Raw genomic sequence first — 15,608 nt, forward strand, 5'->3', positions numbered from 1 at the left:
CCTGCCTGGCCAACATGGTGAAACCCCATCTCTACTAAAAATACAAAAAAATTAGCTGGGCATGGGGACAGGCACCTGTAATCCCAGCTATTCGAGAGGCTGAGGCAGGAGAATCTCTTGAACCTGAGAGGTGGAGGTTGCAGTGAGCTGAGAACATGCCACTGCACTCCAGCCTGGGCGACAAGAGTGCAACTCCATCTCAAAACAAACAAACAAACAAAAAAATAAAAACAAACAAACAAAAATTCTGACTGGCAATCAGTTAAAAGAATTATCATCAATAGGAAGGAATGTCTGGGTTACAATAAGGGATTGTAGAGACCAAGGTTGTATCATGCAGAGCCTCCAGGTAGCAGGCTTCAAAGAGAACAAATTGCAAATGTTTCTTTTCAGACTTAAGGTCTGTGTTGATGTTAATGCTGGTTGGCTTTTCCTGAATTTCAAAAGGGAGAGTGGTATAATGAAGCATGTCTCGCTCCCCCTTTCCATCACGGCATGAAGTAGTTTTTCAGGTTAACTTTGGGATGCCCTTGGCCGCGAAGTGGGTCCCTTTAGATGACTGGGGGGTCTTAGAATTTAATTTTTGGTTTGCAGGTAGGAAAAGGTGTCTCTTCTGCCCTACAGAGGCCTCGAAGAGCATGGATTGTCTGACTCCTCCAACCTTACCTCCCACCATGCACTCCATTATGAGGAGGAAAAAGGCTTCCCTCTACCTTTCATAGTTGTTAACTGGGACTCCCTGTAACAAAAGACAGATTAACAAGAGAAAAACAAATAGAAGTTTATTAGCATGGATTACCTCCCTGTACATGGGAGAAAACTCAGAGAAATCAGTCATTCCCTAGAGAAGATGTTGAAGAAAGAGCTTAAACTTCAGGCTTAAATACCATCATTTTTCTGAAATGAAGGAAAAAAAAGACTGTTGGGAAAAGGCCCTGTTGAGATGACCAGGAAGAACACATTAAACAAAGGCCAGATTTGTTATGCAGATGGAATTCGTTGCTTTCTTCATCATTTAAGAGTTTCTAGTGATTAAGTCAGCTTTTTCTCCCTGGTGCAGTCAGGAAGAGACTATCACAACTGGAGATTTTCTTTACAGATGTAAATTTCTCTCATAAAAGGGCAACTTTTGAGTTACTTCTGTGTCTGCAGTTTTTCAAAATAGCCAGTTCAAAATAATTATTATGCCAAAGAGGTATATTTGGGGATGGCATATTCTGGTCTCCTACAGTCACATTTTGGGGTGGTGTGTCCAGAGCCCCAGCACCACCTTCTAGAGCCTCATGTTCACCATGCACCTCCCAGCCACAGGACATTTGCCCATGCCGTGCCCTCCACCTGCAATCCTTTCCCAGCCTTCTTTGCTCCTCAGCTCATCCTTCAGATCTTAACCAGTTGTTGTGTTTGCTGGAAGTTTTCCCTGAGCCAGTGAGGGAGGTGAGATCCCTTCTCTTATTAATTTCCACTGCACCAGGCCCCTCTCCTTTTATTGCTAATTGGAACTGCAATTTCACATATTTCACATTTCTTTGTGGGATTATTTGATTAGCATCTGCCTCCATCATGTTGAGCGAGTGTCATGAAGACAGCCTGTGTTTGCTAACCCCAGAGCCAGCACAGGAATAGTTGATGGAAGAAGAAAGGAAGGAAGGGAGTGAGGGAGGAAGGTGTAACCATTCGATGGGTTCATTTTGCTTGCTGCCCAGATAGACCTGATTTATCGAAACAGGGGAATTGCAATAAAGAAATACTTTAATTCATGCAGAGCTGGCTGAACAGGAGAATGGAGTTTTATTATTACTCAAATCAGCCTACCTGAAAATTCAGATGCTAGGGTTTTTCAAGAGTTGGTTGGCAGGACAGGGACTGAGTACTGCTGATTGGTTCAGGAGGCAATCACAGGGGTGTGGGAATGGTCTGCTTCTGGGTGGGGCCACAGGACCAGCTGGTGGTCCAGGTGGAGCCATCACTGCCAGAAATGCAAAACCCTGGGGGCAGGCATGGTGGCTCACGCCTGTAATCCCAGCACTTTGAGAGGCCGAGGCAGGTGGATCACTTGAGGTCAGGAGTTCAAGACCAGCTTGGCCAATACAGTGAAACCCCATCTCTATTAAAAGTACAAAAATTAGCCAGGTGTGGAGGTGCACACCTGTAGTCCCAGCTACTTGGGAGGCTGAGGTAGGAGAATGACTTAAACCTGGGAGGCAGAGGTTTCAGTGAGCCGAAATTATGCCACTGTACTCCAGCCTGGGTGACAGAGTGGAAGTCTTTCTAAAAAAAAAAAAAAACCAAAAAACAAAACTGAAAAGGCATCTCCAAAGGTCAATCCTAGGTTCTACAACAGTGATGTTATTTGCAGGAGTAATTGGAAGAGCTGCAAATCGTGTGACCTCCAGAATCATGGCTGGTAATCATTTATGTCTACACATTAGCAGAATTCAGGCTCCTCTCATTCTCCTAATCTGATGGCCTTTCATTAACCTTACAAAGGCAGTTGATTTGGGGGGAAGAGCTATTATCATTTGAACTATAAACTAAATGTCTCCCAGAGTTAGCTAAGTGTAAGCCCAGGAGTGATTAAGGGCAGCTGGAGGTTAAAAGCAAGATGGAAGCTGGGTAGATCAGATCTCTTTCAATGTCATAATGCCCTCACTGTTGTAATTTTTGCAACTTCCCTCAAAGCGATAAGGGAAAGGAGTCCACCTTGAGCTAATGACAAATCTCCCACTAGCCTACACTCTTCACTGCTTCCCCAGTGTATGTGGAGAGAAATCAAAACAACCTATTGAGGCTTTAAGACCCTCTGCTACAAACCCCAATTTATGTTCCATATTATTCCCCTTTACTCCATCCATGTGTCCCCGAGTTCCAGCCAATCCAAGCTGCCTGGACATCTCCATTTGGACCCCATAGGTGAGTGCCCATTACAGTGTAAACTCCATGAGCTGAGGCGCCTGGACACACACCAAGGGCTCCATGAAAGTTTGTTGACTGAATAAAAGACCTTCCACATAGGCCCCCTGGTACTGCTTACCCTGCATCTGAAAAGCTACCAGCTTTGCTTTGCGTCAGGTGTTCCATAGGGCTATTCTGAACACATTCCTTGGCTCTTTTTATTTTACAGGTGAGAAGAATTGGGGCTTAGAGATGCAAGCCACTTGCCACAGTCACCTTGCTTGAGAGCAGCAGAGACGGATATCATCCTGGATTTTCCCACAGGGCCCATTGTCCAAGCCCAGCTCCCATCATATTGTGACCACCCAGCAGGTTCTTCCTGCCGGCTACTCAAACAAAGTCCATTCACCACGACCCTGGCATTGCAGTAAAGAGAGGGTGTGATTGACACAAGGCTGGCCACGCCACATGGGAGATGGAGTTATTACTCAACTCAGTCACCCTGAAGGCTCAGAAGTTAGGAGTTTTTCATAGATTGTTTGGTGAGCAGGGACCTAGGGTAGGGGGCATGCTGAGTGATTGGGTTGGAGATGAAATCAGAGATGAAATCTGTTCGCTTTTGCTGAGTCGGTTCCTGGGTGGGGGCTCCGGGTGGAGCCATCATCATCAGGAATGCAAAAACCTGGAAAGACATCTCAAAAGGCCAATTTTAGGTTCTACAATAATGATGTTATCTGCAAGATTATTTGGGAAAGTTGCAAATCTCATGACCTCCGGAATAATGACTAGTAATTATTTAGAATCCAAGCCTCTCTCATCCTCTTAATTTGGTGGTCTTTCATTCGTCTTACAAGAACAGTTTAGTTTGGGGGAAAGGCTATCATCATTTAAACTATAAACTAAATTTCTCCCAAAGTTAGGTTGGTCTGTGCCCAGTAATGAGCAAAGACAGTGAGGATAGAAGCACAATGGAGTCAGCCATGTCAGATTTCTCTCACTGCCATAACTTTGCAAAGGCAGTTTCAATATTTGACGTCCAAATTCTCACCATTCTTTTCAGTCCAGTTCAAATGCCACTGTTGGGGTTCAGAAACTGATACCCCAAAATATGATGCCTTTTTTTTTTTGAGAGGGAGTTTTGCTCTGTTGCCCAGGCAGGAGTGCAGAGGCATGATCTCTGCTCGCTATAGGCTCTGCCTCCTGAGTTCAAGGGATTCTCATGCCTCAGTCTCCTGAGTAGCAGGAATTACAGGTGTGCACCACCACACCTGGCTAATTTTGTTTGTTTGTTTGTTTTGAGACACAGTCTCACTCTATTGCCTAGGCTGGAGTGCAGTGGTGCAATCTCAGTTCACTGCAACCTCTGCTGCCCATGTTCAAGCAATTCTCCTGCCTCAGCCTCCCAAGTAACTGGGACTACAGGCATGCACCACAACTAATTTTTGTTTTTTTAGTAGAGACAGGGTTTCACCATGTTGGCCAGTCTGGTCTCGAACCCCCGACCTCAGGTGATCTGCCGCCCCCTCCCACTCAGCCTCCCAAAGTGCTGGGATTATAGGTGCGAGCCACTGTGACCAGCTTACCCCCAAATATGATGCTTTGATGCACTGAACTGAAGAAGCCTTAAGGTCTCTGACCTTTCCCTCCTGGCTCTCAATCTTCCATCTCTCCCAAAGCACAAGGGGAAGTTTTTCTCTGAAGTTCCCTTTTCTGCTGAAAGTCTGGACCTGCCAAAGAAGAAAACAGTAACCTCTGGTCCCTTTCCTGAGTTCTCATTAACAGAACTCATATTGCGGGGAAGAAAGACTGAATTCTACCAACCCACCTGGAGAGACATGTCACAAACCATTGTCTGCTCTGCGGGTCCCACAGACTTTGTCCCAGGCCATTGTATGTTCTCCATGCCTACCGAATTCCCTCACAATCATTTACTATCCCCCTAAAAATCATCCACAATTTCCCATCACCCTTTCCCCTAAGAAAAAGAGCATATAACCCTCCGTACCCCATTGCGTGGTGGGGTAACCACTCTGCAATTCTTCCCCATGTGTACCAAAAAATGCATATGCCTTTCCTTCTATGTATCTGCCTTTTGCCAGTTTATTTTCAGTGAACCTCCAGAGGGTGAGGGAAAACTACAGTTTTGGTGCTGTGAGCAGGGTCACCAAAGCCTCTCTGTTCAAAGCCGCCGTGAAGGAACCCAGGACCTGAAAAAGTCAGCAGAAAGGAAAGAAATTCTTACCAGCCAGGCTTCCAGACTCTTTCTGTGTTGAACCTGTTTAAGCAGATGGTAAAAATCACAATTTATTCCTGTTTCTTCTCCAAAATCTTGATTAATGGGAAAAAAAAAGGATTCGTGTGACGAGTCCTGAGTATGGTGACTCTGGTGTACTTTTTGATATTAACATTCACATTGTTTGAGAACTTTCCTCCCAGAAATAGTCTTTTTCCCTGTCTCTGTCTTTCTGTGTTGTTCTGTTATAAAGAGGGTACCATAGGGTAGAACACAGGCCTGAAACATCTATAGGCCTGTTGTTCCAGCTGGCCCAGTCAGGGGCGTTTGAACCAGAGTGACTCCACCTTGAATAGGGGGTGGTTAAAATAAGTCTGAGACCTACTGGGCTGCATTCCCAGAAGCTTAGACGTTCTTAGACACAGGATGAGATAGAAGGTCAGCACAAGATACCGGTCACAAAGACTTTGCTGATAAAACAGGATGCGGTAAAGAAGCCAGCTAAAACCAAGATGGCTGTGAAAGTGACCTCTGATTGTCCTCACCGCTCAAAATATTCCAATTATAATACATTAATATGTATTGTCATGGCGCTGGTGGGTGATATGTTAATTATAATACATTAATATGTACTGTCATAGCACTGACACTCCCACCAGCGCCATGACAGTTTACAAATGCCATGACAATGCCAGGAAGTTACCTTACACATTCTGAAAAAAAGAGAGGGACCCTCAGTTCCAGGAAATCTCTGCCGCATTCCTGGAAACTCATGAATAATCCTCCCCTCATTTAGCATAAAATCATACTCAGCTGAGCAGTCCACACTGCTGTTCTGCCTATGGAATAGCCATTCTTTTATTCTTTTAGTTTCTTAGTAAACTTGCTTTTATTTTACTCTATGGACTTGCCCCAAATTCTTTCTTGAACCCTCTCTTGAAGTCTAGATCCGAACGCCTTTCCAGTAATAGCCATATAGACTGGTCAGTTTCATGGTTTTGATCAGACCAGCAGTTAAGACAAATTTTGCTGTGGGTTCCCAAAATAAAACAGGATAAGATTCCTTCTTGTCTTGTTTGATGTCCTTGAGAGCTTGACTTGTGACCAAGCTGGAGCACTCTCTCTCGGTCTCTGCTCTCCAGCAGGCATGATTTTCGGGTCACATCTGGTGGCCAGTCTGAAAATGGCTGGGAACCTGAGACACATATGATGTTGAGCAGCACGCTTTTTGTTCCAAAGGTGTCAAGCTCTCAGGGGAGTTTGTCTTACTAAAAAGTCCCATCCATAAAGGGCCTTTGTTGTCTTTTGCTTCTGTTGTCTGGTTAGCCCTGGGGAAGCCCAATCCCAGGAGGGCCTGCTTGGTGTCATAGATTAACAGGTCTGTGACTGGTAGACCCCACCTATTTGTGGGGTTCTGGGGACACCATACACACAAACACCATCCTCGACCATCTGTGGCAAGAGTCTTTTGCTATCTTAGAGATCTTGGAGATCATGAGGACTTCCTCTTCTATGCCCTCTCCACTGTAAACCAAAAATAAGATTCTAAGCTCCCCTACCAACTGAATGGACCCCTCCTCTTGGCCAAGGGCATTCTAAAGTAAACCTGAGGCCAGGCACAGTGGCTCATGCCTGTAATCCCAGCACTTTGGGAGGCCGAAGCAGGTGGATTACTTGAGGTCAGGAGTTGAAGACCAGCCTGGCCAACGTGGTTAAACTCTGTCTCTACTAAAAATACAAAAATTAACTGAGTGTTGTGGTGCATGCCCGTAGTCCCAGTTACTTGGGAGGCTGAGGCAGGAGAATGTCTTGAACCAGGAGGCGGAGGTTGCAGTGAGCTGAGATCATGCCGTTGCACTCCAGCCTGGGTGACAGAGTGAGATCCCATCTCTAAATAAAAAAATAAATAAATAAAGTAAACCAGAAACACTAGTTCAGGCCATGATGGGAATGGGTGGTCAGAAATGCCTCATCATACATTCCCCACTTTGGAAGTCAGGCACAGTTGACTAGCATTCATGTTAAAACAGAGACCTCAATACTGACAAAATAGACTCTTTAAGCCTGATAAGAAATATTTACTATTCTCTCTGACGCCTGCTACCTAGAGGCTTCATCTGCGTAATAAGAGCCTTGGTCTCCACAACCCCTTATTGTAACCCAAACCCTTCCTTCCATTGAGTCCAGGTCTTTAGATAAACTCTTTCAACAAATTGCCAATCAGAAAATCTTTGATTCCACCTATGACCCGGAAGCCCCCTGCTTGGAGTTATCCCACATTTCTGGACCAAACCAATCTTACGTGTATTGACTGATGTCTTATGTCTCCCTAAAATGTATGAAACCATGATGTAGCCTGATCACCTTGGGCACGTGTTGTCAGGACCTCCTGAGGCTGCATCACAGGCATGAGCTTAACCTTGACAAAATAAATTTCTAAATTGATTGAGACCTGTCTCAGATACCTTTTGACTTACACCAGGAACACCACTTACTTATATGGTAGAAACTTATTCCAAACCTGGAAAATTACTTCCTGGGCTTTCCATGAAGAGGTTTATTGAATTGAGTCACTATTGGAATAAGTACACCATTGGAAATTACTTATATAACTTTTGACTTTTGGGGGTACTCATTTGTAATTGATCCTTTTTCCTTCCATGGACAACTTTTGATTTCCTGTCTCCCATCTGTAGGGCATATGGGCCCATTTGGACCTTTGTGATCAGCTGAGAAACTGAGGCCCTAGAGAATATGGAGGACAGAAACATGGATTGGAGCCCGTTTGTGTCTAGTGAAACTTGCCTTTCTTTGAGCTATCTTTGGGGGTGGTTCTGGATCTTATGAAGACTGATTTGTACCTCTTTGTAGATGCCTAGTGCATCCTTGGTCAAGTCATAACCTTGGTTAAGGCTTATTGGTTTGGTGAGTCACTTGGTAAGGCATTTTTTTTAAGAGAGAAAAGAAAAAAAATTCAAAAGCCAAGAGTATTGGATGTCCTGGCTGAAATCTGATAATAAATTTTTAAAAACTCTTTTAAAGAACCCTATAGTCAGAAGTCAGCTTAATTAAAAGCTGATATTCAGGCTACTATTTTTTTTTAAAGGCCTTACTTTTTTTCTCTGGATCCTATTGCTGGGAGGCTTTTTAGTTGATTGAAACCACTTTTTAATATATTTGGTCCCTCCTGTTTGCTCCTTTTCTTGCTGGCATAACTTTTGCTGAGAAAAATGTCAAAATTCATTGGCATTTTAGGAAGCTTAAAATCTCTTCAAATTGGCTCCTCTAAGAATTGTCGTCTCATTTACTTCTACTTCGCCTTCCTCTTTGCCATCTTTAATAGCTCATAAAGAAAGCTAGAGGTGATTTCTAGTGTCCCTGAGACCCCTTGAGGAACACAGAAAAAGGAAGACAAGACCCCACACCTCCTTCTTGGGGTCTTCTGCCCTCCTTGCGTAGTCTCAAGATTTAAGGGCAGTTTCCTCTCCAGTCTAAAGCTCTACTCTCATTTGCTAGTTATCTGATCTCTTTGGCTTTGGGGGAATAAAGGGGTTACTTTGTACTATACAAGAACACAGTCTTTGGGTGTACAGTGGCCAGAAAGTCACCTGTCAGGGATGCAGTTTTGGAAGTGACTGACTGCAATTGTATTGGATGGTTATTACTACAGAGGGCTACTTGTTTCTTTGCGCATTTAGATAAGAAGGGCACAGTTTGAACACACAGAGACTACAGGAACACACAGATTGGGTCACCCACCAGCCTCAGGAAAATGTCTTTGCAGCAAGTGCACTGTGGAAGCATTGAGCAGCCTGATTCCTCTTTTTGGGGGACCTGAGACTCATTGTAAAAGTGACATCCCTGATTTTTAATGATTTAAATGATCTGCTTTCCAGCTGCACCTACTTTTCATATATTTAAATATTAGCAACTGCAAATCTCAAATGCTTTGTTGGTTCTATTTGTTGATGAGCTCCACTCTGAGCTCCATGGTCCAGTTGGAAAACAGAGACTAAGTGAGAAGCTACCTATCCAAATGAAATTGGTCTTCTTATAAAATCCTATGATGCTCTGGCATGGTGGCTCACATCTGTAATCCCAGCACTTTGGAAGGCCAAGGTGGGAGGATCACTTGAGCCCAGAAGTTCAAGACCAGCCTGGGCAACACAATAAGACCCTGTCTGTACGAAAAATAAGAAAAACTGAGGCTGGCATGTAGTATATGCCTGTAGTCCCAGCTGCTTGAGAGGCTGGGGCAGGATCACTTGAGCCTGAAAGGTCAAGGCTACTGGGGGCCATGATTGCACCTCTGCATGCCAGCCTGGGTGACAGAGCAAGATCCTCTCTCGGAAAAAAAAAAAAAAAAATTGCATGAGGCATTCTTATGATTTTGTGTTCTCTTGGCATCCATTTTTAATCTTCCTCTAAATAACAAACCCAGTTTCTATCTTGAAATAGCTTTAATTCTCTCTCTGCTTTGAGATATAAATTTTCTACCAGTTCTCTCTAAAACTTAGTAAGGGCTTCCACCATGTAAAATGGATTAACTTATTCCATTTACAGAGTCACCATTTCACCCAACTGTCTAGCCAGTGAGTTTTACCTGACTCACGACTGAAAATTTAAAATCAATGCTACCATAACTTTGTGCCTCTCTGTATTTTATTTGTGCATGTCTGTATTTGTATATTGTCTACCTGGTACCAAATTGACTTATAAATAAATGAATACTTATAAATTAGTAAGCCCAAATGCTTTTCAAATTCATATGATGTTAGCTATCTTGCATGAATAACACTAGTTTTAAAATTGTTGGTAAAATAAAATATAATGTTTTTAGAATTTAAGACATTTTTGCCTGGGTGTACTGGTCAGACTAATTTAAACTGTCTTTACGGGATGTTTTAGGGTCATATAACTGTGACTTCTATGATATTTTTGTATTTGTTTGATTTGTTTATGAGCTTATGCTTTGATTTTGACCCGTTGGATCCTGGGGTCTACACAAGTGGCCATGGTGAGGACTGGGGACATATGTGTGTCCTCACAGCCTGGACCTCATCCTGTCTGCCCTAGCTGTGCCTCTTGGTCATGCCTGGAAGTATCTGATCCCTTAGACATTGTCCTCACAGCTCTGTCCTCTGTCCTAGACTCTGTGTCTGGTATACAACAACTCAAAATGCTTACTCCCTTGGTGTTTCACTAAAAATTAGAGTTACTAAGAGTTAACATTGTAATTGATACATATAACTAAAACTAATTGCTGTAAGAGCAGCAATTCTATATGTAAAGTATATAATACAAGTAGAATGTGTTTTTCATTTTTAAAAAGGATTATAAAAACATGAGAATGTGGTTTTTATTAAAGGGAGAGTAATTATGCCTAGTTTAGAGGTTATTTACATGTTGTTTTAAATTGAAGGAATTTTTTAAATGATAGATAAAACTGAATGGATATGAAATGTTTGGAAAAGAAAAAGAGAGAAAAATTGTAGGAGTTTATTAAGAGTTTATTAAAAGTTTATAGAAATCTTGGGTGGTCAATGCTGATTGAGATTGGATAGATGTATTAATAAGGTTTTTTTTTTAATTAGCTTTAGTATTAATAATACATTGATATGAGGGCAGAATTTGATTCTCTCTCTGCCTCTCTCTTTTTAGAAACAGGAGCTCACTCTGTCATCCAGACTGGAGTATAGTGGCACAATTAGAGCTCACTGCAGTTTTGACCCCCTGGGCTCAATTAATCCTCCTGCCTCAGCCTCTCAAGTACCTAGAACTACAGACATGAGCCATCATGCTTGGCTAATTTTTAAAATTTTTTGTAGAAAAAAGGTCTCACTGTGTTGCCCAGGCTGGTCTCAAACTTCTGGCCTCAAGCAACCCTCCTGCCTCAGCCTCCCAAAGTGTTGGGATTACAGGCATGAGCCACTGTGCCCAGCCTGATTTTCTCTTTTGAACAAGATTTTCATATAGTATTACTAAGTGGTAAAAGATTTGTGTTCACCCTTTGAATAAACTGCAAAAAAATACAGAGGGGGAGAGAGGGAGAGACAGATTCTGTTGGTGTCATAATGTCTTTATTAGGTGTTTTGATTGTTTGGAAAACTGAGTCTCCTCTCTATCAAAGAGCAACATATTTTGCTTTTTGAAATATTCAAATTATCACTTGGCTAAACAAATGAATTTTTTTCTGCAGTGACCTATGATCCTGTTTTGATCAAGTGTTTTAAGCTTTTCTTATTTTGGTATCAAGTGTGTTAAATCCTTGATATTTAACATGCTTCCCCAAATCAAATCTTAAATCCTAAAATTTAGACTTTTGAACCCCAAACTAATTTGGGTATTCTATATAGGGTCACTGGAAGTCCAAAAGAAAAATACTAGGCTTATTTGGTATGTTAAAATCGCACCAGAAGCACTGTCAAATAAGAAATGGTGTTTAACTTTTTTTGAGTTCTACTTTCATGGATATGTTATTAACTCATTTACGCCTGAGTTGCAATTTTTTGAATTTTTGCAATCAGACCTTGGTGATGACCTTGAGCAGTATGATATAAATAACCCACGTGCTTAGTGTTCCAATAATGGAACACTAGGCATAAATGGGTTTAATATGTGTTCTAAAATTGCATGACATTTGTGATATATCTTAACATATGCAGTAAATTGCTTTATTTTGATGCTTTATTTTCTAAAAGTGCTTAGCAGATCCTAAAGTGTTGTGTCTTCAAGGAAATTCATGGAAAGGACTCTGACAAGTACTCTTGAATACAGGTTGCCAATAACTTTGGAGATTGTACTATTGGACTAGATAAAAAATTCCAGAACTGTAGTAAAAAGAAAAACAAAACCTGATGAGTTCATGAAGATTCCTAATTCAAGATCAAACAGTACTAGAATTAATTACATTGGACTGAACCGATAGAGAATTAAAATCATTCTTATGGCTTTGGTTTGAAATATTGCTGATCTTTTGTGTTTTGTTTCCTAGAGTCAAGAAATTCTTTTTTTTCTTTCGAGCTATTTATAGCATATAGCAATTGCATAAAATATACTTTTGTGAGCAAAATTGAAATATTTACCTTCCTCTCTCCCTGATTTCTCCAGAATTCAGGAATTATAAATATCCTTATTTTACGGCAATACAGTTATCTACATAAATTCAATAAGAATCTATCATCTTATGTAACAGGACATGTTGGAAACACTGGTTGTCTTACTAAAGTTTTGACTGAATGTCTTATTTTCAAATATGATCAGACCGCTTTGAGGGATTGAGGTTGACTTTGTAAAGCCAGTAGGCTTGGAAAAATATCGGCGTATATCTTGCCTACACAGTTCCCTTACAGGATTCCTGTCCTTGTGATAAATATAAAATGTCACTTTTTAACAGACCCATGAACCTCAAGATATTTGGGGAACTCAAGAAGAGAGGAATTTGCTCAGTTCATACAGGTATTACAGCCACAGTCTGGTGGCAAATTTTTGGCTTGGCTTTCTCTCAAGAGACTTCTAAAAGTCTAATCTGAGATTCGTTATGCAAAAGTTCCAACAAACCCAACTTAAACAGAGCCTATTTAAGGTTCTATATGGCCAACCACTATTCTTACCACACTTTATGGAAATAATCAGTCCAAACATAATAAGACTAAAACTTATTGTGCAAATAAATTGGTCCTTCTATAATTTATCTTTGGTAGAGATAGAAACTGAAGAGAGAAAAATTATGTTTCAGAAGAAAACTATAGTACACCTGTTATTAGATTCCAACCCTGACTTTTTTTTTTTTTTTTGAGTTTGTATTATTTGCCTACAATTTGGACTGAATCCTGAAGTTTTTCCTGTCTACAAGTCTCCAAACTGATGTTTCCAAATTTGTCTTCCATTTTGTGACTCGGACTCAATGAAATTGCTATTACCTTTTTTCCTGAGGACCTGCAAGCTGAAGCTCATATATAAACAACTTGTGACATACAAACTACAGATAAGAAAAATATATCAGATTGCCACTGCCTACTTCCACTTTAACTGAAGATGCTCCTAATCTAATATCGAGAAACCTCAACTGACTGCCCTCCAGGCTCTAAGGAAACTGGCTTTTAGATTGTTCCAAACATTAACCTCTGTTTTCTTTCTGAGATTCTGTCTGCAGCACCAGCTCCTGAAATGAAACAGGACTGGCCAGTTCCCAGAAATGGGAGCCTTTGCATACTCAACTCTTAACGTGATTTTTCTCTCCACAGCCACAGACTCAGCTTTTAGTGTGTAAAACTTCTAGGGAAGTTTCAGACAGGGGAATGTTGGGGCTTAGAAACCAAAACCCCAAAATATGGCACGTTGATGTGCTGAACTGGAGAAGCAGCCTCAAGGTCTCTCTGACGTTTCCTTCTCTCCTGTCTCTTGATTCCCTGTCTCCTTCAAAGCACAGGATAAATTTTTTCTCTGAAGTCCCCTTTTCTGCCTAAAGTTTGACCCACCAAAGGAGAAAACAATTACTTCTGGTACCGTCACTGAGTTTCACGAACAGAACTCATATCACAGAAGGAAAGACTGAAGCCTGTGAACACCGCTGGACAGACATTTGTCGCAAACCATTGTCTGTTCTGTGGGCCCAACAGACTTTGTCCCAGGCCATCATATGTTTTTCAAGCCATTGAATTCCCCTAAAAATCATTTACTGTCTCCCTAAAATCACCCACACGTTTCCATCTTCCTTTCCCTTAAGAGGAAGAGTATATAACCCTTTGTACCACATTGAGTGGTGAGGATCACCCTGTGATTCTCCTCTGTGCACATTAATAACTGTGTGTGCCACTTGTATGAATTTGTCTGTCGTCAGTTGATTTTCAGTGAACTTTCAGAGGATGAAGGGAAAGTTTTTCTGTCACCCCTACACCACCTCTTCCCAAGAGCCTGCTGTGATTAACCACTTCCTTGGCCATAACAAGTGCTCACTATGCTGAAAGGCCACCAGAGTCTTTGTTTTTGGGGTTTGACTTTACTTTAAGAGATCTATTGAGCTATAATCTACATATCATAAAAATTCATCTGTTCTAAGTGTACAATTCAGTGATCTAGACTTTGTTTTTTTGTTTGTTTGTTTGTTTTGAGATGGAGTCTCTCTTTCGCCCAGGCTGGAGTGCAGTGGTGCGATCTCAGCTCACTACAACCTCCGCCTCCCAGGTTCAGGGGATTCTCATGCCTGAGCCTCCCGGGTAGCTGGGATTACAGGATTACAGGTGTCTGCCTGGCTACTTTTTGTATTTTTAGTAGAGACAGGGTTTCACCATGTTGGTCAGGCTGGTCTCAAACTCCTGACCTCATGATCCACCCACCTCGGACTCCCAAAGTGCTGGAATTACAGGTGTGAGCAACCGCACCCAGCCTGTTTTGTTTTGTTTTGTTTTTTGAGATAGAGTCTTGCTCTGTCACCCAGGCTGTAAAGCAGTGGTGTGACCACGGCTCACTGCAACCTCCTCCTCCCAAGCCCAAGTGATCCTCCCACCTCAGCCTCTTGAGTAGCTGAGATTACAGGCACACACCACCACACCCGGCTAGTTTTTGTATTATTATTTTTTGTTGCTGTTTGAGAGATGATGTCTCGCGATGTTGCCCAGGCTGGTCTCCAACTCCTGGGCTCAAACCATTTATCCGCCTCAGCCTCCCAAAGTGCTGAGATGATGGGGGGAGCCACTGCATCCAGCCAAGGTTTTGGTTTTCTACTTCAACTGGGACATATATTGGTTTCTAGCTATGGCCATTATTCACGCACCTCTCTCAGCTTCCTCTTGAGCGTGGGACCAGGGTATTCTCACCTCTGGGTCCCCCACTAGCAGGGCCTGCATCCACCGGGTGCTGAGCAAGATGAGTTCACCCACACATGCATTATCTCCCTTGGGGGAAAGAGGACTTGAGAAATAATAAGTGCTGGCATTTCATAGCAGCTGCTAGATCCCAGAGCCTGTACAAAGTGCTCTACACGCACGACCTAGCCAAACATTCAGGAACCCCATGAGATGAGATGTATGACCCCTTTTTTAACAGATAAAAATACTGACGCACAGAAAAAGTCAGTAACTTGCCCCAAGTCACACAGTTAGCAAGTAGCAGAGCTAGGTCTCAAACCCAGGGAGTCTGGCTCTAGACCCCTGCTTTTAAGCAAAGTGCTCTGCTGTTAGGGCGACCCAACCCCATTATCAGGGCTTCCGTGGGGCTGGTGCTTATCAGGACAAAGCCAGCAGGAAAAGAAACTGCAGGAGGAAGAGGCAGCGGCTGCTCTGCTCACTGTCAGCTTTCTGAGTCACCGCAGCTACGAGCCTTCTCGCCTTGCTGATCTGCTCAGTGAGTCCCTGCCACTTACCACCTCATCCTAAGGGTCTGGACAGTCTGCTAAACAAGTTTGCATTCATTGTTTGATGGGGGCTTACAGCAGCCTGAGGAGCCTTCCTCTCTCCCTGATTTCTCCAGAATTCAGGAA

The sequence above is a fragment of the Mandrillus leucophaeus genome, unplaced genomic scaffold, assembly GCF_000951045.1.
Source record: "Mandrillus leucophaeus isolate KB7577 unplaced genomic scaffold, Mleu.le_1.0 Scaffold426, whole genome shotgun sequence".
Lineage (NCBI taxonomy): Eukaryota > Metazoa > Chordata > Mammalia > Primates > Cercopithecidae > Mandrillus > Mandrillus leucophaeus.